Consider the following 17,106-nt stretch of genomic DNA (forward strand, 5'->3'; position numbering starts at 1 on the left):
CCAATGTGCGTGTGTGTGTGGGGGTAATTCTTCTCTCTGACCACCAATATAAGGGTGGGGGGGGGATATTTTCACTGACCACCAATGTGTGTGTGTGGGGAGGGTAATTCTTCTCACTGACCACCAATGTAAAAGGAGGGGGGAGGATTCCTCTCACTGGCCACCAAATTAAGGCTCGGGGGAATATTTTTCACTGACCAATGTAAGGGGGGGGGTGTTCTCACCACCGAGGTAAGGGGGGTACTTTTCTTCTCACTGACCACCAATGTAAGGGGCGTTTTTGCCCCTGAAGGAATAATTTAAGCAGGGGTTTCTTGGGTTTTGACAAGTGTTCTTCTGGGTGAAAACATAGAGAAAGGCTGGCATAAAGATACACTTTACAATGCAAGCTCCAAAGCGATTATCCTTTTGTTGCCTTACTACCTGGTGAGTCACTGGCCTACAAAAAGCATGCAGCCAGTGAAGTGTGACATCTCAGGTCAGTAACTCACTAGAAATTATTGGTAAGATGGATAGACAGCCTGTAGCTTGCAAGAAGATATTTGCATAGGTGGTCTCCACCATTCTACACTCACATGTAAGAACTTGGATACATCCCGGACGTGATATATTATTCCTAACCCCGGCTATCATGGCCAAGCTGCTCTCACAATACAGGCGGCAGAGCAGCAGATGTGCTATCCTTTTGTCACCTCTCTGCAACCCTTCTAGAATGAGGCTGCTTATCTGGCACAGAGGATCAGACACGTGCCTCTCTATTCTCACACACTGGATAGAGCGAGACACGGAGACTAATACCTTCCCCATCCCTGGAGGAAGGCCAGCAAAGCTTCATTAGCTGGATTATGAAATACACTGTCACCCTTCATCTTCATTATACGGCTACTAGGGCCACGTCACAAAGACTGCACAACGGTAATTCAATCATTAGATGGGATCTGTCTACCATAATCCACAGCTCTTTACTGGCCCAGTAATAGTTCAATTATACTAGAATGGTGTCATATACTTAGCCACCAAAATATTCATTGAAATAAATATTTCTCATAGCCATGAAGGACATAAACCCATTTTGTGTGCAACATATGTCTTTGCATCCCCAGATATTACTTTGTAAAGTAGCAGTACCATCATCACTTTGCTGCACATAGCCTGTGCAGAGAGAAGAGCTGTGGGAGGGGCCCAGTAGGCTCCACCTGCTACAGGCTGCCCACAGAAAACAACAGGAGTGGGCAGAGACAAGACCAGTCATCCTGCACAAGGAGAGAGAGCAGCAGTGACCGGTCTTTACTATGGGGAATACATGTACAAAAAGAAAATTTTACACTGCACAGAGAAAATACACAAAGCACACAAGGTTCAATAACCAAAACACACGACAATATTTACTAATTCTGGAGTTCATCGTTAAAGCCCAATTCGTTTGTCAAGCAGTACTTACCAGCTTCCCACTCCAGCGCTGCTTTTTACATTTTGTACATTTCTGGTTCTCTTCTGGGTTGAATAGAAGCCAGGGCCCAGAAAGCTGGAATTGGTCTGCAGCAAGCAACAAGGAAAAGGGGTCTACAGATGTTAAAGCTAATCTTCAGCCTTCCCAGTTGTACAGGCTCTTCTCCTGTACTGAAATGCTTACTGAAACTTTACTGCACTCTATGAGCTGCAAACTGCACAGTGTGAGCCACAAACAGCCAGATTGGGACTGGGGCCTCATGGGCCAACGTCTGCAGGTCCCCCAACCGGGGGCCTCATGGGCCAACGTCTGCAGGTCCCCCAACCGGGGGCCTCATGGGCCAACGTCTGCAGGTCCCCCAACCGGGGGCCTCATGGGCCAACGTCTGCAGGTCCCCCAACCGGGGGCCTCATGGGCCAACGTCTGCAGGTCCCCCAACCGGGGGCCTCATGGGCCAACGTCTGCAGGTCCCCCAACCGGGGGCCTCATGGGCCAACGTCTGCAGGTCCCCCAACCGGGGGCCTCATGGGCCAACGTCTGCAGGTCCCCCAACCGGGGGCCTCATGGGCCAACGTCTGCAGGTCCCCCAACCGGGGGCCTCATGGGCCAACGTCTGCAGGTCCCCCAACCGGGGGCCTCATGGGCCAACGTCTGCAGGTCCCCCAACCGGGGGCCTCATGGGCCAACGTCTTCAGGTACTAAAACCTGGGCCTCATGGGCCAACGTCTGCAGTTACCTCAACTGAAGCCACATTGGCCAATGTCTGCAGGTACCTTAACCAGGGCCACATCCAATATAAAAGCAGTGGCAATAAGGGAGACAACCAAAGGCTTTGATGCTAAAGAAGGCATTATTTTTAGTCTGTCATAACATGTTTGGCTACCTAGGCTTCATAAATCATGCAAACTACTACAACGGACAGGAATATATTAATTAGGTGTGGCCTCCTAACTCCTCTTATGTGCTGTGTCACAAGCTAAACTACCATAGCAGTAATCTTCAGTAACTGCCAAGTGTGCACATGCTCAGTGGCAGTTACACGTTGTTTTATACTATATAACCAAAACAGGAAGTATTTTCACAATGTTTAAACCTTACTGGCAAACAGAAACAAGATGCAATATTTACTAGAGAATGAGGAAAAGGGGAAACACTGAAAACAATGGATATGTAAAACCCAACAAGTTAGGGGAAGGTGGGCCAATAGGTATACAAGAAATTTGCCCAGAACACCATGTCTCACCAGCCACCAACGCAAAAGGGCATTGTCCCACTGGCCACCAACGCAAAAGGGCATTGTCCCACTGGCCACCAACGCAAAAGGGCATTTTCCCACTGGCCACCAACGCAAAAGTGCATTGTCCCACTGGCCACCAACGCAAAAGGGCATTGTCCCACTGGCCAGCAACACAAGGAGCCACTTCTGCACTGACCATTAATGTTGGAGCACACCACAATTTTTTTTTCTGCAGTGATTTATTATTTCAAGAACATTACTTAAAATTATTTTGTAGGTTGGTAACAAGAAATGTGGCAGAAACTGCTATAACCTGGCACTGGTTCTTATCAGAAGAGAAGAATGCAGCAGATCTAACCCCGTACTCCTGGTACATATGACCAATCCCATCACAGAGCAGAAGTATTTCAGTTATTCCTGGCCACTATGCATGTCAAATCTGGAGCGGATCCAACATATGAATTCTTCCTGGATGAAACTGCAGAGGGAACAATATCCCAGTGTTTGTAAATCAAATTATTCTTCTGTTTACTACCTAAAAGAAAAGTTCAGTAGAACATAAATACAGATCATTTCTGCTAAAGCTCAACGAAGAAAAAGATCAGTCAGATGTACAAGTTTCACCATCCTATAATGCTTCCTTGGCTGGTTTCTCCAGAGAAGCAATGGAGGAGGTAACCGTGCTGGGAAAATCGATAACGGCTGAGTAAGGTTCTCTAACTCCACCCCTAATAGGGCTCCTAATTCCACCATTAAAAATTATTAAATCTGATATGTCTTGATAGATAGATAGATAGATAGATAGATAGATAGATAGATAGATAGATAGATAGATAGACAGACAGAGACAAAGGGCAATCAAGGCCACTGCTGCCTTCACAAGTCTCTCTCTCTCTCTATTGAGGAAGCCAGAGCATCATGCTCTATAGAGAAACACTGTATGGTGGCAGCTTTGACAAGGTCCATTACCTTGCTAGGAAGGCAATTTGTCTAGTTAGTTTCGGGCAGTCCAGATTTCATTTTTAGGATCAATGCTTTTTTTGCTGTGGAAAAGGTTCTTATGTTAGCGGACACTGGTTCTGAGATAGATATATATATATATATCTATTTACATATACACACACACATATACAGTATATATATATATATACACATACACACACATACACATATTCATATCTCCTAGATTGTAAGCAGGGCCCTCCTGACCCTCTTGTATTGAACTGTATTGTTGCTGTATTGTCTCCCTTTATATTGTAAAGCGCTGAGCAAACTGTTGGCGCCATATAAATCCTGTATAATAATATATATATATATATATATAATTTTTTTTTTTTTTTTATTACTTCCTTTTCCTGATTCGAGATATGATACTTCTAGTTGGTTTCTGCATGTTGTACACTATTCGTTCCATTGGCTGCGTGGCTCGCTCATACTTCGCATTTCAAATGTAGCTTGCAAGCTGAAATAGTCTGGGGCCTCTTGGTTAGTGTAACCGAAGGTAGCTCAGCACATATTCCAATATCTAAAATACTCACCTGGCTGAGAAGCCTCTGATGGAACCCGCTATAACATGCTGTTCCAAAGCAGCACTCCACCTAACTGGCGTCACAACTGCACTGCAACCAATATGCAGCCTGGGAAGTCAGAGAGGGAAGCTATATTAGGGGGATGATCAGCCAAGGTACATAATTAGCTGATATATTGATATTATAACCAAAATATTTTAAAACTGAAATTAAGATTTGTATTTGAAAACAGGAGCACATGAAACGTCCGCTGCACAAAACCAGGGCTTATTAACATGACTCCATTATTAACCAGAACTATTGAGTTTTTTTCTAACTTTCAGCTCATCATTATTATTATTATACAGTTTTTATAAAGCGCCAACGATTTGCTCAGCGCTGTACATTACAATGGGAGACAGTACATGAGACAGTACAGTAACAATACAATTCGATACACGAGGGGTTCGAGGGCCTGGAGCTTACAATCTAGGAGGGAGGGGATAGTGGTACAGGAGGAGATAGCTGTGGGGGATGGAGTGGTAGGAAGAGTGGAGGAGATCGACAATTAGCTGAGGGTGGGGTAGGCTTTCCTGAAGAGATGGGTCTTCAGGGTGTGTCTAAAGGAGAGGAGAGTAGGTGATAGTCTGATGGATTGGGGTAGGGAGTTCCAGAGGATGGGGGAAGCCCTGGAGAAGTCTTGGAGATGGGCATGGGAGGAGGAGACAAGGGAACTAGAGAGAAGGAGGTCTTGTGAGGAGCGGAGAGTATGTTTTGGGAGGTATTTGGATATTAGGTCGGTGATGTAGTTTGGGGCAGTGTTATGAACAGCTTTGTACGTCAGTGTTAGCATTTTGAATTTTATCCGTTGGACAATCGGAAGCCAGTGGAGGGATTGGCAGAGAGGGGTGGCGGATAGGGAGCAGTTGGTAAGGTGGATGAGTCTGGCCGCAGAATTCAGGATAGATTGAAGCGGGGATAGCGTGTGGTGAGGTAAGCCAGTGAGGAGGGAGTTACAGTAGTCGAGTCGTGATATTAACCAAACACTAGGAAGACTCGAACATTATAAAGTATGAAAAAGACTAAACCCTCTCCAATGAACACTCTTCAATGACCCTTCCAGTATTCTGGATCCAGGACTGAGCTGGGTCCCGTAGGAGTCATGACCCTGGGAGTCCCTTCTACATCATTGCAGACTGACCTGTGCTAGACTTCCAATACAGACATCCCTTTCAACCTCCAATTACAATGGAACTCCAGATAAAACTTGGTGGTTAAGCGATAGAACCCGGTAACATTTTTCATTGATGTGTCCTCTTGTAAGGTCTCTCACGGCTTCCCTTCTAAGTGGCAATGTTGTCACCAGGACAGGAATTGAGGGGATGATCCCCTATTGCCCCATGAGTTGTCAGTCCACCCTGCCGCATCCACATCGAATGGGGGACCTGGATCCTTGTGGGGGGGGGGGGGGGGTTTCATTCATAAATAATGTATGGCCTGTCTTTGCACAATCAGATTGTATTGTGTATGGCCAGTTTAAGGCAAGCAACTTGTCCTGTTTATGTCATTGGAATATCTGGATCTCGATCACTGTTCTGCTCACCACACCTGTATATACTCATGAGATGCCCCTGGTACCTTTTTCATAGGCTTTTTTGAGTTTGGGCAAGGACACAGGGGCCCCATGATCCCCTATTGCGTGGGGGGCCCCCATGAGTCGTCAGTCCGCCCCTGCACCAAGGTCTATATTAACCAGTGAAATTAGCATGGTGTAATACCCCATAGAAAGCAATCATTTTTATTGTCACGCTGAGTGACAGCACTCTGCCCACCCTTACTGTCAGCAAGCATCATCATAAAATATGTGAGGTCAGAAGTGGAATGCTTCAATCATTATTATTATTATTATTAGAATACTGGATTTATATAGCACTAATAGTTTCCGCAGAGCTTTATAACATGAGGACATGCATTACAGTTACAATACAATTTGGTACAAAAGGAATCAGAGGGCCCTGCTTGTTAGGGCTTACAATCTAAGAGGGTGAGCCAAGTGATACAAACATACTGAAAAGATCACAAAAATCAGGCTCACAACCAGGGGCGGACTGACAACTCATGGGGCACGAGAGTGGGCGAGCTGAGCCCGGGCTTGTTATTCAACGTCATGTAGCCTTGGGTTAATGGTGATTGGAGGATTGCAGGCAGGGGCGGACTGACAACTCATGGGGCCCCCAGGCAATCGGGGATCATGGGGCCCCTGTGTCCTTGCCCAAACTCAAAAAAGCCTATGAAAAAGGTACCAGGGGCATCTCATGGGGCCCCCTACTGACCCCGGGCCCTCGGGCAGTGCCCGAGTTTCCAATTGGTCAGTCCGCCCCTGCTCACAACAAAGAATATAAAACCCTGCTAAAAGGACCACATAAACTATACAATAATGTCATGATATAATAGATCCCAATCCATCTCCCACACCATCACAATCTGCAGCATAACATCTCCTGGCATATACTATCTCCATAGATGGGAAGGTTAGGGTTAAATGTTTTGGTTCGTGGTAATCATTTGGGTTGGAGAACTAATTCTAACAATTATCGCTAACACTAACTGACTCCAACTGGAACCGAACATGCAATTTTGGACACATAAAAGGTTCCTGCACTACTTTGATGCTACTTGAGTGCCAGAGAGTGTAAAGTGGCATCAAAGTTGCACTGGATGAACAGAACTGTCATACTTCCCTATCAGCTAAAAAAGAAAAAAAAAACACAAACGCAACAATTGCGTTTTTGGTGCGGGTCCCTTGAAGTCTATTAAGCGCAAAAGGCAATCTGCTGCGGGAAAAAAAAAAGTCTCTAACCCTTTCGAAAACAACGCACCGGCTCAAAAAGGCACAGATGTCAACTAGATCCATAGGAAATCATGTTAAATGGACTGTACTGCTTTTCTGCAAAGCACCCTATAAAATGCACAGGTGTGAACCAAGGGTAAAATTTTATGAGAGGCTGGCAGTTTGCTTTTTGTCCGTTTTGCAGTGCTTTTCGCAGTTCATTTTGCGTTTTTGATGCCTTTTTATGTTTTGTTCAGTTTTTTTTGTGTGGAATTTTTTTTGTTGCTGGGTAGAATAAAAATGCAAAAACGCAAAACACGACAACATGCACTACCATGCATTTCAGCAGATTCTCTATTGAAATGTATTGTGGCAAAAACGCTGCTTTTTTGTGTTTAAAAAAGTCCCTGATCCTTTCCAAAAACATAGCAGCTCAAGAAATTATAGATGTGAACATGTTCCATAGGAAGCCATGTTAACGGACTGTACTGCATTTCTCCAAAAAGCACTAAAAAAACCACACTGGTGTGAACGAAGCCTTACAAGAGGTCTGCATTCCAGGCATTCAGCTCTGGGCACATACCGCCCCAACCTCATGTACCACTTGGTGCACCGTCCAGCTCCAGCAGCTGTCAGCCTCTCGGAGAGTTTTACAGGCTGCCAGCAAGAGGGCCGGATGGTGCACTTGTTCCTGCCACCAGCATCTAAATGCCCAAACCCTTTGCACCGGGGCTACACACCCAGTGTACATGGGGCCTTAGACAGGTCGGCTCCTGAATTCCATATTAATGTGTTCACCCCTGTACTGTACTGATAGAAGAGAGTATAACCCAACCCACACACACTCCAATGCAGCCGTCCCAACTTTTTCTTCTCGTTTTACCATGGAGGAACTCTTGAAATAGTTTTCAGGTTTCAGGGAACCCCCTACCAGGGGCGGACTAACAACTAATGGGGCCCCAGGGCAATAGGGGATCATGGGGCCAATGTTTCCTTGCCCACACTCAAAGCACAACCAAAAAAAGCCTATGAAAGGTACCAATACATCTCATGGGGCCCCCTTCTTACCCCGGGCCCTCGGTTCCCAAACGGTCAGTCCGCCCCTGCCACTGACCACCACTCTAAGGGGGCCCCTCTCCACAGACCACCACTCTAAGGGGGCCCCTCTCCACCAATCTAAAATGACCCTTCTCCACTGACCACCACTCTAAGGGGGGCCCCTCTCCACAGACCACCAATCTTAGGGGGGCCCCTCTCCACAGACCACCAATCTTAGGGGGGCCCCTTCTCCACAGACCACCAATCTTAGGGGGCCCCTTCTCCACTGACCACCAATCTAAGGGGGCCCCTTCTCCACTGACCACCAATCTAAGGGGGCCCCTTCTCCACTGACCACCAATCTAAGGGGGCCCCTCTCCACTGACCACCAATCTAAGGGGGCCCCTCTCCACTGACCACCAATCTAAGGGGGCCCCTCCCCACTGACCACCAATCTAAGGAGGCCCCTCTCCACTGACCACCAATCTAAGGAGGCCCCTCTCCACTGACCACCAATCTAAGGAGGCCCCTCTCCACTGACCACCAATCTAAGGAGGCCCCTCTCCACTGACCACCAATCTAAGGGGGCCCTTCTCCACCAAAAGATACCAGGGGCATTTCATGGGGCCCCCTACTGACCCCGGGCCCTCGGGCAGTGCCCGAGTGCTCGAATGGTCAGTCCACCCCTGCCCCCTATTAAAAATATCAAACCTACAGCCCATGGCACATCTGTGTGATCAGCAGAGGGAAGGGACTTTTAAATAAAATAACGAAGAATGGAATCATTAAATGAAACTAATAATAATAATAATAATGTCTAGTAAAGAAACACAGGCAGTGAAAATTGTCATAATCAATATTGGGGGAATCCCCCTACGCCGGTGGCCCGCGTGGGAGGAATCCCCTTACGCCGGTGGCCCGCGTGGGAGGAATCCCCTTACGCCGGTGGCCCGCGTGGGAGGAATCCCCTTACGCCGGTGGCCCGCGTGGGAGGAATCCCCTTACGCTGGTGGCCCGCGTGGGAGGAATCCCCTTACGCCGGTGGCCCATGTCAGAGGAATCCCCTTACGTCGGTGGCCCGCGTTGGAGGAATCCCTTATGTCAGTGGCCGTGTGGGAGGATCCCCTAACAACCTCTGGAGGAACCCTGACAGAGAGGCTGCTCTACAGAACATACTATACTAACATAGTATAACCATCTAACAAAATCTACCTCTGCAGTCTATACTATAATAATACCCAGCACATCCCCCCCCCCTCTACACCATACTGTACTATACTAATGGGATCAATTGTACCCAAACTACACACCACATCCTATACCAACATAATCCAACATGTCACCGAACTCCACACTATACTGATAGAACCGATCAGAACTGACACTCCATCAATGTCTGCCTACAGCACAGAGACACTCCCAGGACTATGTGGCATCATAGAGGTGGCGCAGTACAAAGCCAGGCTCTGCACAGGTGTTACATTGTACTACATGACAGATCTGTAGAGGTGAATGAGGAAACCCAGGTGACACAAATCATAGAAAACCATCAGCAGCCATCACTGCAACATCCTGTCATCTGTGTATATACAAGGTACAGTAATACAACTCACACCAGTATATACAGTCCAATGTGTACAATGTATCAATGGTACAAACTATAACAAGTATGTGGAATATGGCTGATAATAATGTATCAATAATAAACTCATAGCGTGTGTATACAATGTATCAATAATAAACTCATAGCGTGTGTATACAATGAATCAATAATAAATTCATAGCAGTGTATAGAATGTAACAATGTATTAATAATAAACTCCTAGCAGTATGTATACAAAGTAACAATAATAAACTAGCAGTGTGTATACAAATTAAAGTATCAATAATAAATTCATAACTGTGTATACAATGTATCAATATTAAACTCCTAGCCGTGTGTATACAAAGTAACAATATCAATAATAAATTCATAACTGTATACAATGTATCAATATTAAACTCCTAGCAGTATGTATACAAAGTAACAATGTATCAATAATTCATAACTGTACACAATGTATCAATAATAACCTCCTAGCCGTGTGAATACAATACAACGTATAACAATGTATGAACAGTACAACCTAGAAGAAGTATATAGTGTACATCTGATAACAATGTATCAATACCAGCAGCAATCACATTGTATATACAATGCTCCCCCAGCAGTGACAGCTCCCTCCCCCCGGTGATCTCGGTCCTGGGGGTGTCTGTAATGTATGGTGGGATCTGTCACCCAGCCCCCCTCTCTGCTCCCCCAGTGCAGGCTCAACCCCCCTCCCGGTCTCCCCGCACCCCTCACACGGGATCACCTACCTGCCCCGAGCAGGCTGCCACTCTCTCCCCCTCCAGAGGCTCCAGCAAAGTCAGTCCGGCCAGCCGCCACCCCGCCCGGAGAGAGTCATGAGACTGCACCCGCCCACTCCACTCTAAACTCCACCCAGTGCCTAAGTGAGCTCAAGTCTTTCCCCTCCTACTTTACTCGACACTCCGCCCTCTGCCTGGACAGCACCTCCAGCCGGAACCGCCCCCTCCGCACTACACCACGCCCGCTGCATAGAAATAACTAAAGTTGTCACCGCCCACTCCGCTCTACTCCACGCTCGCTCCTTAGAAAGAACTTAGCTGGCACCGCCCACTTCGCTGACTAACCCGCCCCCGTCCAGTGTCTCTAGGGGGACAGCTCCGCCCCCTCCCCTGGGTGCCAGGAACAGCACCTCAATCCCCGCAGACATGTAGGTGGTCCGGTGGGGGCGGAGGAGATTCCTCAGCGGTGACCTTCAGGGTCCTTCAAGGGACAGTCCTTTCTGTACATACCTGGGGGGATAAAGAGGTCATTGCTGACCACCATCTGAAAATGCTAGTTCCCTGGCTGATCCAGAGTCGCTGACCTTTAACTCTTGCACTGCCAAAGCCTTGTTTGCATTTTTTTTTTGCACACGTTAAAAATAATCATTTTAGGTCTGAAATGAGTTCCCCCCTAAAAAGTTCCTTTTTGCATTTATTTATATTTATCTATTCATATTTTATTTATTAATGTTTTGTTATATCATTTTATTCCACTGGATGTTTTAAATATGATAATATAATCCGAAGATTTATATATAATTTTTATAACATTAGTATATAATGTATTTACTTAGTTACCCAATCCAACCACCCCCCCCCCCCCCCCCCCCCCAACTCTGAGAGCTGACACCCTGGAGAATACAATAGTGGTTCCAATTCTTTTACGTCACACAATGATAGCACAACACTTTATAATAGGCAAAATTCAGTAAAAAATACACTAAAGTTCAATTTAGGGCTCAGAAACACAATAAATCACCATTTGTTTGGTAAAATATAACAGATGATAAATAGATATGCAGCATGTCAAACCTTCGCATTGTGTGCGCTTCTAGAAGGCAACAAACGTCAGTACCCTGGATGTTCCATAGGCAGCGCTTTAAAGTCCCCTTCAGGTCATCAGTGTAGACTAGAGGTAATCATGAATAATAGGCCTAGAACCATTGCTCGTGGACATATGTAACATGCCTTCATGTCCCCAACGCATGCATGTACATGTGTGTATGTGTGTGTAGGGAGGGTGGTCTCCAAATTTTTTGGAGGGGGGGATTTTAAGTGCTTGGGTGGAACTAATTTTGTATTTTTTTTACTTTTTTTACATTTTATTTTCATCACATAGAGGACAAAAAGTCAGCTGTGTGATACATTTTTTGGTGACAAGTTCTCTTTAATGAGACATCAGGGGTCTAAAGTACCCCTGATGTCTCACCTGTCCACCAATAGAGTGCACATTGTACTCCAATAGCGTCTTCCCCATGCCGATGTTCACACGGAGCCCGGGAAACATAATGGGGGCACATGCAGACGGGAAACCAACACAGAGTAGGGTGTGTTTGTGGAACAGACTCCCTCAAGAGTTGGTTCTGGCCAGCTCAGTGGATTGCTTTAAAAAAAGTCCTGAATTGTTTCTTGGATACACAGAATATAACTGGATACTAACATTTATAGGTAAATATCCATTTGCCTCTCGGGGGATCAGGAAGGAATTTCTTCCCCTGCAGGAGCAAATTGGATCATGCTTTGCTGTTTTTTTTTGCCTTCCTCTGGATCAACTGTGGGTATAGGATTATAACTTTTTTTTTAATGGTTGAACTGGATGGACTTTTGTCTTTTTTGCTGCTGTAAATCACAGCCAGTGAAGAAAGTTGGGAATGGGGGATGAGGCTGAGCCGCACTCTGTGTGTTAATGGACACACAGTGCAGGGCTCAAGAGCAAGTCCACATGAGTGCCCTCAGAGGATGGCTATGGGGGCATTCGGCAGGGGGGAGGAGCCCAGAGCGCCAGCAGAGGACCCTAGAAGAGGAGGCTGGGAGCTGCTGTGTGCAAAACCACTGCACAGAGCAGGTAAGTATCACGTTTGTTATTTTAAGGAAAAAAATACTACTTTGGTAGGGAGGAACAAAGATTGTTCCACAGAGAACAAGGCTAGTGAGACTGAGCCCTTAAAGATGTTCAGTTCTCACATGCAAACTATGATCATGCCTCACGCAAGACCATCACTGTACCATCAATGTACCATTTGCTACATAGTTTCAGGTTGAATATGGGTACATACCTTTAGGCATTTACATGCCCCTGACAATGTCTTTTTATGACGAAATGCATTTGGTGGAGCTACTGCAAAAGACTTGCTGGTTGGAAACATCCTATGATATCCTATACTGTGAACATATTTCGCTGTTTGTAAGTGCAATACTTTTATTAAATTATGGAAATTACTACACTATGAAGTGGTTCTGCTTTTCTTTGTTCTTATGTATCTGAGCGCATTAGACCACTTTTTTGGTTGAATACCATACTTTTACGTTGGAGTAAGCTGCAGTGGAATATAGATCGGTGAGGAGATTCGTTGGGATCCCCAGCCGTCAGTATATACCTTACGCACTTTCTGACCGCTTGATTTGTGGTCATTGTTTCTGGTATGAGGCTGTGTATGTTGTTTGATGGTGGAGGATTCCCTCTTCAAGCACTTTTACCTCTTCCAACACAAGTGTTGTGTGATTTCCAGCTGCACCATATGGACTTATTCTGAGGACTGCACCTTATAAGACTTGCACTTTATGTTGTGACATTCTAGTTATTGTCTTCGAAGATATGTCATCTTTTAACATATAGAATATTTGGTAACTAGCGCTGCATCTTGTCATACATTACTAATTGTTGCCAACATTCTTGTTAGCTGCTTTTATACCAATTACGTTGCTCCTAACACAGGTTGTTACTGTGTATAGTTATTTACATGCAGGTCTGCTGTTAGAAACCACGGGGCCTCATACAGCCAACCTGAAAGGGCCCCCTCCCAAAAAACAAAAACAAACAGTTGACTATGCTTTAGTTATGAATGAACACAGGGAGTGATCGGTACTGATCACTCGTTGTTTTCATTCAGGAAAGGAAGGGGCTAGTGAATGTGACATATTTACCAGACCCTTTCCCAATTCTCCATTCTGAAGGATCCTTTTGTGTGCTTACAGCTGCCGGTGGGAAGGAAGCTGGCAGCAATTTGGGGGTGGGGGCACAGAGGGGGGCCTGGGAAGCAAGGAGAAACGTATGGTGCACAGGGAAGGTGATGGGTATGGTCAGGGGTGTATTTGCCACAAGGCAAACAAGGCACTTGCCTAGGGCGGCATTTTTCATGGGGGGCAGCATTTCCCCTCAGAAGAACGGATGAAAGAAGGGACACGCGCACCATGGGAACCAGGTGGGATCCAAGAGAGGCTGTGGGCTGCTTGATGGTGTATGTAGAGCCTAACTCTCATTCCTGGGAATGTCCAGAGTTGTGAAGATGAGTGTCTCTCTATCACTGGGGGGTAGGAAGGGGGGGTAGTGGAAGGCCCTCCTGGGTGGGGGGCAGGGGTGTTGTTGGTCAGTGTCAGGCTTTCTCCACAGGAGGGGGAAGAGAGGATTGTGTTGGTTGGTGTCTGTGGGGGCAGGTGAGGGGTAATTACTGGAACCCATCCCCTGTATGGCTCCCTCTGTATCAGTTGAAAACCAGCAAGAATGGGAGGAGAAGAAGCAAGCTTTCAGCTGCTGCAGAGAGAGACATACAGGGGATCAGGGGCAGACTGACAACACATGGGGCCCCTGGGCAATAGGGGATCATGGGGCCCCTGTGTCCTTGCCCAAACTCAAAAAAGTCTATGAAAAAGGTACCAGGGGCATCTCATGGGGCCCCCTACTGACCCCGGGCCCTCGGGCAGTGCCTGAGTTTCCAAATGGTCAGTCCGCCCCTGCAGGGGATGGGTTCCAGTAATTACCCCTCTGCCACACTGATCACCTTCCCTGCCCACATCCAATTCACCCAGCTGCCTGGGCCTCTCTGCTGGCTTGGGCCCCGTACAGAAGGACTGGTGGTACCACCATATCCGCGGCCCTGTTTACATGCATACCAAAGGGATTTATGCATTTTCTTACTTTAGTTACTTCAGCAAATAAAACCCCATAAAAATGGACGAATTTTAGGCGATTCCTGCTGAATGTACTGAAAGTCATTCTGTGGACGGTCCTCTCAACAACCCTTTGCCACCAGTGTCAACAAACTCTTACCACCCAGGGCGACAAAAGTCCATTTTTCACGTCAAAGGAGCCTGGGCGGAAAGTTTTAGTCAAGGATGACCTGCATCCAATCAGATGCAGACATTGTTCGGAGATTCTCTTGGCTATCGGCAGAGATTTGGATGAAGGTGACCCCCGGGACTGTGATTGAAAGTCGGGAAGGCTTTGGGAGCAGTGACGCTTTTGCTTTCCCACTTACACATTGCTTGGCATACATGCACATTCCGTGATATATCTCTGATGGTGGGGCCACTTTAAGTAAAACGTTAATATAGCATTTTAGGACAAGCCCACCGCCATCCAGGCAGTAATATCACGGATGACTCAGCTCGGCACAGATGATTCCAGTAAGATTCCCATTTTGACTCATAGTTTGCTGCGCATTCTTTCTCCGAACAAAAGAAAAACACACTTACATGAGGAATTGTATTGTGTCCCCATGAATGACGTTCATGATGCTTTTGTGCGGGAGGACAGAGGAAAACACACCATGTACCAGATAAGAGGATAACAGGCAGATGTCTATTTTATGTGTTCATTGATCAACTACAAACTTTCTGACTTTTGTGATTTGATAAAAATATTTTGGATATTTCTCTAACATCTGCACTGGGGAACAATTGCTGTAATTGCTCTCTTTCTGCGGAGACCGGAGATTTTATTCCTGGTTCATAGACCAACAATGCTGTGCCGCAAGGCAAAACTGCAATAAAACGATAGTTTGTTTATAAGGCTTGTAAATCCTTTTGGCACCTGAGATCTGCCCAGTATTTCTATTTCCAGGAACACCGATTTGGGCTGTGAGCCTCCACCATACATGTGTTGTATTGGTATAGTTAGTATTCTAACATTTAATATTTAGATTCTCCTGCCACAAAATTTGAGGTATAGGGGGCCTCAAATGTGGCTCGTGGCTTCACCAAAGGGGCACATATAATATTTATTTTAACCGCTTTAGGACCGCCCACAGTAGATTTACTTCTTCAGGGCGGCCCCTGTGCGCAGGATCACATATGTATACGTGATTATGCATTTCAGGGTAGGGGGCGCACGCCCACTCTATCCGTGCCGCCGATCGCGGCCCCGGGTGTCAATCACCGGGTCCTGGTATCCGGTGATTACCAGCGATCACCGTCAGGGAGGAGGGCAGCATTGTTTACCAACAGCCCTCCTCCCTGTCAGTTTGGGCACACTGCTCGGGATTGCTGAGCAAAGCCATCCCAATCAGTGTACTTACAGCAGAGAAGCACCCCCGCCCCCCAGTAAAAAAAACTCCCATCACACAGTTTGATTGGCCCTCATTGTTAACCCCTTCCTCCCCAGTGCCATTAGTACAGTGTCAGTGCTTTTTTTTTTAGCATTGATCACTGTATTGGTGTCACTGGGGATGTCAGTGGCACAAAGTCAGTTCCGCCCCAGTGTCAGAATGCCCGGCGCAGTCCCACAGTCCTACTATAAGTCACTGATTGCTGCCATAAGTCATAATAAATATATATATATATAAATTCCAGTATCTATACCTCCATTTGTAAACGCTGTAACTTTCATGTAAACCATTTAATTTACACATATTGGGATTTTGTTTTAGCAAAGTGCCGGAATGATAACTGCCAAGCATGCGTGTTGCTAGTACCAGGTACCTGGGGCTGGAAAAATGACTGCCAAGCAAGGGTATTGCTAGTACCAGGTACATGGGGCACTTGCCTTACATCCTTCCCTGGTGCCCAGGCCACATCTACTTCACTGCCTATGCCAGCATAGAGAAGTGTCAGATGGGCTGAGCAGCTCTAACTTTGTTGTACAGGCAGGAGGCAATGGCATGGTCACAAGTGCAAAAGCCCGTGGCCCTGCACTGTGGGTGGTAAAGGAGCTGATCCAACTGCTGGATGGAAGGAGACAGTTGAGGAAACTAAGGGGTACAGGGGGTGCGGTAAGCCGTGGAACAGCGATGAGCCTTGGAAAGGGGGCAGAGTTGTGGATGGGGATGCAGAGGGGAGCTGTGGATGGGGTTGCAATGATGAGCTGTGGATGAGGGTGCAGAGGTAAGCTATGGATTGGAAGTGGGGAGGGGGTGCACAGGGGGGATGTGGATGGGGGTGCAGAGGTGAACTTTAGATTGGGGGGGAGCAGAGGTAAATTACAGAACAGCGGTGAGCTTTGGAAAGGATTGTGGGTAGTGCAGAGATGAGCTGTGAAAGAGGGGAACGTTGTGAATGGGGGTGTAGAGGTGACCTGTGGATGGGAAGAAGGGGTGCAGAGGTGAGCTGTGATTGGGAAGGGGGGTGCACAGGGGGCTGTAGACAGGGGTGCAGATATGTTCTATGGATGGGGGTGCAGAGGTGATCTTTGAAAGGGGGTACAAGAGGTTAGCTGTGG

At 46.7% G+C, this 17,106-nt stretch overlaps 1 protein-coding gene across 1 annotated transcript in view; it reads right to left on the reverse strand.

The window, feature by feature from the left end:
• The window catches only part of DNMBP (dynamin binding protein), a 190,485-nt gene extending 180,000 nt beyond the window's left edge, over window positions 1-10,485 (reverse strand). The window contains exon 1 of the mRNA XM_089683368.1: window positions 10,422-10,485. The gene's annotated coding sequence lies outside the window, so the exon portion shown is untranslated. The remainder of the gene's footprint in view (window positions 1-10,421) is intronic.
• Between the last annotated feature and the right edge of the window lie 6,621 nt (window positions 10,486-17,106).

The sequence above is a fragment of the Staurois parvus genome, unplaced genomic scaffold (assembly GCF_062004578.1).
Source record: "Staurois parvus isolate SC_StPar_1 unplaced genomic scaffold, SC_StPar_1.0 ptg000307l, whole genome shotgun sequence".
Taxonomy (NCBI): domain Eukaryota; kingdom Metazoa; phylum Chordata; class Amphibia; order Anura; family Ranidae; genus Staurois; species Staurois parvus.